Consider the following 7382-nt stretch of genomic DNA (forward strand, 5'->3'; position numbering starts at 1 on the left):
CTGCCTCGTGGTGGGCCATATGAGAAAGGACCTAGCCCCAATTAATAAAAATGCACATTAGACACGTGGCTGTATTTCTTCTGTCTGTAAGCTCAAAGAAGAGGAATATGTGCTGTAAAAGTTTTTCCATTCAATTAGTTAGAAGTACAGGCTCAGGGCTAATGTGATAAAGCACATGTGAAGAATGGATCCACTTCCCATCAAGAACGATAGCCCCCAAATCCACTCCAGCCTCCTTCTCCCCCTGCCAATCTATGCGGTGTCTGCTGCCATTGAAACATTCTCTTCTGTGTACAGCAGTCATATCCATATAGGACCTTCTTGCCCAGGATAGGAACTCACTTGATTTCTACCTTCAGAATACGTGCATGCTGGGGAGGGAGAAAAAGGGGAAGGAGTAAGGAGAAGATGGAAGGGTGATTTCTTTGGGGGAGGAGAAAGCACAGTTAAAAAAAAAAAATCACAGCAAGCAAAAGTTAATGTATAATTTCTAAATAACTTTGCCCTGGAGGTGATATCTTGTGGCTTTCATCTAATCAGACCCTCAGCCCAAAGCAGTTTGGAGAGCTCTCCTATAATAGATGATGCATTATGGAGAGCTCATTGTTTATGCAGCAGCACCATGCTATGCAGACTTATTGTAAGCTCCTGGGCCAGGGTTTGCATCGTCCCATCTCATACTGTGTTGTGGTGTCATATGTGCATGGGACAGGAGAGGTCGTGCTTTCTACGTAAACCATATAGCTTTCAACAAATTGTGTATTGTATTTGGTAATTAAGGGCTAATGGTTAATATCAGAAGAATTTAAAAACTGATTGATTAAATCTCTTCCTGAAACGTAAAGCAAAGTACGAAGGTCAATGTCGCTTCACACTGAAACACGGGAGACGACCTTAAAAGAATACACCAAAGCTCTATGATGCTCAAAGATTCCAACCCGACCATACTGGCTAAAAGTTCATGAAAGGTTTAATACATGAATGTCTAGGATGAGGGAAATAGGGAAGCTGTAGGAGAGAAGCAGAGAAACTACATGTGAATTGATTTGTAAGTATTTTGCCTTTTAAATGCTTGGGAAGAAGATGATAGAGTGCACTTCGCTTCTCTTTAAAGACCCACCCAGTTGTTCCTTTTTTCTCTTTTGTAAAAGAAAATTTAACTTTTTAATGTAAAGCTTCATTCCCAAAGTAAAATGTCCTTGGGTTGGTGGCAACAGCTGGAGCTACATGCTTCATGAATAATTCAGAAACAAGGGTAGCTTTTTTTTGTCTTCTGCATCTTTATTATGTACACTCGTTTAATTTTAGATATGGTACGCTTTTCATTCATTTGATTTATTGATTGCACTGACCTGTCATATTTATTTTGATGTCCCTTTTAAGGACCATATGCTCCTTCTCTTAGTTAAGCTGCTCTTTGTGAAAGAGGATGTAATTGCTACCCAAAAAGACAACTAACTTCCTGCCTGAATGAAGATCCTTTCTCCCTATAGTCACATAAATAGATAGGCTGCTGGAAAGCAGTAGCAGAAACCCTATACATTGGGTCAGCACAGTGAATAAATAGGTGCATGGCCTAGTGGAAGATGGGAGAAATGATGATGAAATCCATTTGCTTTGTGGTGGTCTCTCTTGCCTTCCTCCAACTTCAACTGGCATTAACTTGCAATGTATGTGAGGAGACTGCAGAGTGCAGAAGATGGCAACGGTTGCAACAGAGTGTGAGCAGATCTTAGCAGTGAAATAAAATAGCAGCTATGATGGTGATGCCCCTTTCACAATAGGATAGTGATATTGGTCTCTTTTTGTATGCTTGAAAGTCAGGTGGTAGTGCGTTAATCTTCTAGGGATGCATTGCAATTGTCCTCGTTATGCAAGGTTCAAGTCTTTTCTTTGACCATTCCTTGTCCTCCTTTCCTCCTAGATACATTGCTTGCTCAGCCAGGTGATGTGATGATCTTTCTGGAGGACCTGCTGCATTAGCTCTCTTCCTCTCTAGTTCTGTCAAACTTTAGCCCATCTCATTTGCACTCATATTTGTGGGAAGGGAGGATATTTTTCTCTAAGAGAAATATAATAGTGTTGAGTTCAAGTATGCGCAGCAAGTAATATACTACATGTTAATATGTAATCTCTGATTTCTGTCTGCTAATATGCTGATTTGTATTAGCAATTTATAGTAGGTCGTTAATAGGACTGTGTCAATGTTACCTTTTTATATGAGCTGTTAACCTGATAGGATGCAATCACTACAACATTTTCACAGCATAAGATGTAATATAACAGTGAGCAGTGATTTGTATGAAGCCGGTTGTGCATTGTGTTGATGCTGGTAGCAGAAGGAACCTAATTAAGTGCCATTAGTGAAATACAATAGCTAGAAATGGTGGATGGGAATGATAACTGTTTGTAAAATTGTTTCTTTTCTAGATCCTGCCATCAATGACTGAGCCTCCCTGAAATCTTCCTTATCAGTTACTGTCCAGATGAGAAGGATAACAGAAAGGAGGAGTTTTAAGTGGTTTTAATGATAGTTAATTTCACCTATTTATCAAATGACAGTCATTCTTAAAACTCTTCAATTGTTGTAGAAAAGGACACTTCTTTGGAAACTGTTTTTGTAACATTTACTATTTTGTAAACAAAGTCACAGATTTTTTTTGTATATAAAATGAATGATCATCATGATAAACTTGTCTAAAACTTTTATTTTTGAAATTTCTTATGGTGTACTCTTCTCATTTGTTAGAATGGGCAGTGAATGTCATGTGAGGAAGTGTTTCTTGCCAGAGTCCTCTTATGCAACAGAATACTTACTCTTATGACACTCATAATTATCTAAATTACTGTTGCCTCAGCCTCCTGCAACAATAAATTGCAGACCTTTCTCTTAAGAATTTCAGATAGAAATATGCAGTGAATAGGGTTTTGTCTTCCTCCTCTTTTGACTGACACATTCTTCCTTTGATCAAAGCTCTTTCAGTCTCCAAAAAGAGAGACAAAGAAAAAGGTACCTTACAAGTTCTTCACTTTTCTGTACCAATAAGAGTGACTCTTGGGTTTTTCTAGTATGAAGATTGCCCAGGTTCAAATATTTGAAGGAAAGATAGAAACTGTTAGGTGTTTCTGTGTGACCGTGACTAAGTGCAAGTGTTAGCTCCTTGTTTATGTGCATCTTCGCTTCATACCAACCCCATCCATTCCAGGCCTGGGTTTACTAGGCCTACTTGACTCTAATAGAACCTAAGGTACTGTACTCCCTCCTCTAGCCCTGTGAACAGGTAGGTGATGTTAACTTACATTGACTGCAGTAGACCTTCACATGTCTTCCTTAGGCTCAGGCTGGTTTCAGAGGTGATGTGTAAAGGGAATATAAGTTCCACATCTGGAAGTGGGTGAGAGCCTAAGTTAAGTTAGACATGCTCAGGGGGCTGGAGGGGAGTGTAAACTGTACCCATTTCAATTTGCCTCTGGACATGTCCCTGGACAGTTGGTCTTGCCAAAGTGGGTATGACACAGATGATGTCTTCTTGTGGGGTAGGTCAACATCAGTGAATGGTACAAATCTTTATATATCCAGAGTACAATTCCATGCTTTTCTGCCTCTAAGAGGCAGCCTGGACTGATACATCAGTCATAAGAGTTGACTGGACACACAGCACCAGTGTGGCGCTCTGCGTTACCATTCCAAACATCGATGTACACATGTGCTGCTGCATTCCTGTCCAGTACTGCTGATGTCCCTGCAGCCTGCTGGGGCACCAGAACCAGAGGCACTGCTCTTGATTTTCATATGCCTAGATGAGGACGATCTTACGCCTCTCTGGTAATGGAGATACTATTGAGTAAAAGCAATAAACGCTGAAAAGCATGAGTCATGAAGGGGCTCCTTCAAAATAGACTATCCTCTGAAACAGGTTATTGAACTTGCGTGTTAAGACAGGATTTTCCATTCTGCAGGCTGGAAACATCACTGACTTGGGGCCGGAGGAAAAACAAGAGAAGGAATGAGAAACCAGGCCTAGACTCAGCAGACGTGCAGTGTGAAGCAGCTGAAACAGACAGCAGTACAGTCAGTCAGCAGGGGGAGACAGAGGGAAGAGTCCCACTTTCTTCCAGCCAGCCACACGCTAGAAAAGGAGAAAGTGTGCACCCTCTGCAAGTGAGCTAAATCGGGGAGGAAGCGGGGATACCATGCGGCCATGGAACAGTGACACTGTCTGCCCCTCACACCCTTAGATTTGGTTGGGGAAGGGAGAGAGGGATCTTGGGAGAAGGAGGAACAGTATTAATCTGCAGGAACAGAACAGTTCCCATGAGCAGTCATACCAGGCTTCCCCCATATCTTTTCATGCAGAGCCCACTAATGCCACAAAATTGCCATGTAACTCCAGAATTGTGGCATAAGGTGGGTGGGTGGATTTTTATTATTATTTTTTATTTAGGGCAACAGGTCAGAGATTTGGGACCATAAGCAAACTTAAAAGTAATTTCAGTAGCTGTAGTATTTGTTAGAAAGTGGGTACCAACAAAGAAGTGTCAGAAGACAGTATTCAGGAGCAGCCATGTGGAAAACTACTTTCATGCTAGGGCTAAGGATTGCTAGACCTTTGCTGAGAAAATTCTGATCACTGAAGTCAAAGCTGCTTTGTGTTGGTCCACACATGTGGTGTATTCCTTAAATGTGAAGAGTGTGAGGGGGCAGAATACTGACTGCTTAATTTCCAAGATCCTCCCAGCAACTCTTCTTCAAGTGGGGTGCAATTGTGAAGGAAAGGGGGTGTAGTTCTAGGCTTGGACACAGTGCCATGTGCAGGAAGACTCCCTTGGCGGGTTACTGATAAGCTCAGCAGTGAAGTCGCAGTGAGCACAGTGAAGGGCCTTATCCTTAGGACTACTGAACATCTCCAACTGCCATTAACTTAAAGAGTTAGGAATGCTCAGCTCTTCTAAGTCAGGCCTTAATTCATGTAAACTGCAGCTTAATTTTGGCAATTATAGAACCAATATTAAAACACTTACTTAGATGCTTGTGATTTCTTTATAGTCTTTGTTGGCCTGCACGGTAGTAATGCCATGTAGTTATACATAATTAAACTAATACTGTGCAATAACACATATTTTGTATACAACACTGTAAGAACTACATTAGGTCAATGACCTAAAATCTTACTTGAGCGCACATAATGACTGTATTTTAGTTAAGATTGTCATAGTGTTTATGTAGCTCTAAAAAAGAGAGTGTTTCGGAGCAGACAGATTTTTTTCTTTATAAATACTCCAAATAATAGGTTGGTTTCAACTAGACTTCCTGGCTCTACAATGATTGCTGTATTCTGTATGAATATTTCTAGATCCCAAACATTTCATAACCTTGTGCGTCATTATTTTAAACATCTTTTATTTTTTCTCCACAAAAATGTTTGACAAAACACGTGGTTTACCTCCTGAACTGGTACTGTACGTTTACTTTTTAACTCATTGCTTTAATTCAAACTTGGAGTGAATCAGCAGAACAAACTGTAGTGCAGACAAGAAAATGTATCTAAATATAGCAATTGATTTTAGTCAGGAGTTTTCATACTCCGGGCATACCAAAACACTTCCAAGGCAATAGGTGTTCATAGTACAGGAAAGGACCACTCCTGTCAAGACTATGTATTAGACCATCCCTGACAGACGTTTGTCTAACCTGCTCTTAAAAATCTCCAATGATGGAGATTCCACAGCCTCCCCAGACAATTTATTCCAGTGCTTCACCACCCTGACAGGAAGTTTTTCCTACTGTTCAACCTAAATCTCCCTTGCTGCAATTTAAGCCCATTGTTTCTTGTCCTATCCTCAGAGGTTAAGAAGAACAATTTTTCTTCCTCCTTCTTGTAACAACCTTTTATGTACTTGAAAACTGTTGTTATATCTCCTCAGTCTTCTCTCCACCAGACTAAACAAACCCAATTTTTTCATATTTTCTAGACCTTTAATCATTTTTATCGCTCTTCTCTGGACTCTCTCCAATTTGTTCACATCTTTCCTGAAATGTGGCACCCAGAACTGGACACAATACTCCAGGTGAAGCCTAATGAGCACAGAGTAGAGCAGAAGAATTACTTCTCGTGTCTTGCTTACAACACTCCTGCTAATACATCCCAGAATGATGTTTGCTATTTTTGCGACCGCGTTACACTGTTGACTCATAGCTTGTGGTCCACTATGACCCCCAGATCCCTTTCTGCAGTCCTCCTTCCTAGGCAGTCATTTCCCATTTTGTATGCGTGCAACTGATTGTTCCTTCCTAAGTGGAGTACTTTGCATTTGTCCTTATTGAATTTCATCCTATTTACTTCATTTCTCCAGTTTGTCCAGATAATTTTGAATTATAATCCTATCCTCTGAAGCGTTTGCAACCCCTCCCAGCTTGGTATCATCCTCAAACTTTAGAAGTATACTCTCTATGCCATTATCTAAATCCCTGATGAAGATATTGAACAGAACTGAGCCCTGCAGGACCGCACTTTTTACGCCCTTCCAGCATGACTTTGAACCACTGATAACTTCTGTCTGGGAATGGTTTTCCAACCAGTTTCCACCACCTTATAGTAGCTTCATCCAGGTTGTATTTCCCTAGTTTATTTATGAGAAGGTCATGCGAGACAGTATCAAAAGCTTTACTAAAGTCAAGATATACCCCATCTACCGCTTCTCTTCCCACCCCCCATCCACAAGGCTTGTTACCCTGTCAAAGAAAGCCATCAGGTAGGTTTGACAAGATTTTGTTATTGACAAATCCATGCCAACTGTTACTTATCACCTTATTATCTTCTAGATGTTTGCAAATTGATTGCTCCATTATCTTCCTGGGTACAGAAGTTAAGCTGACTGGTCTGTAATTCCTCGGGTTGTCCTTATTTCCCTTTTTATAGTTTGGCACTATATTTGCCCTTTTCCAGTCTTCTGGAATCTCTCCCGTCTTTCATGACTTTTCAAAGATAATCACTAATGGCTCAGATATCTCCTCCGTCAGCTCCTTGAGTATTCAAGGATGTATTTCATCAGGCCCTGGTGACTTGAAGACAACTAACTTGTCTAAGTCATTTGTAACTTGTTCTTTCCCTATTTTAGCCTGTGATCCTACCTCGTTTTCACTGATATTCACTGTGTTAGACATCCAATCACCACCAACCTTCTTGGTGAAAACTGAAACAAGTCATTAAGCACTCTGCCATTTCCACATTTTCTGTTATTGTTTTCCCCTGCACCCCCTCATTTAGTAATAGGCCTACCCTGTCCCTGATCTTCCTCTTGCTTCTAATGTATTTGTTGAATGTGTTCTTATTACTCTTTATGTCTCTAGCTAGTTTGATCTTGTTTTGTGTCTTGGCCTT

General features: G+C 40.6%; 1 long non-coding RNA gene across 3 annotated transcripts in view; it reads left to right on the forward strand.

The window, feature by feature from the left end:
* LOC144272843 (uncharacterized) overlaps window positions 1-2692 on the forward strand; it is a 15859-nt gene extending 13167 nt beyond the window's left edge. For all 3 annotated transcript variants that reach the window (XR_013347684.1, XR_013347682.1, XR_013347683.1), the window contains one exon: window positions 2431-2692. This is a non-coding gene — a long non-coding RNA (uncharacterized LOC144272843). The remainder of the gene's footprint in view (window positions 1-2430) is intronic.
* Window positions 2693-7382: the final 4690 nt, after the last annotated feature.

Source organism: Eretmochelys imbricata, chromosome 12 (assembly GCF_965152235.1).
Source record: "Eretmochelys imbricata isolate rEreImb1 chromosome 12, rEreImb1.hap1, whole genome shotgun sequence".
Classification (NCBI taxonomy): Eukaryota; Metazoa; Chordata; order Testudines; family Cheloniidae; genus Eretmochelys; species Eretmochelys imbricata.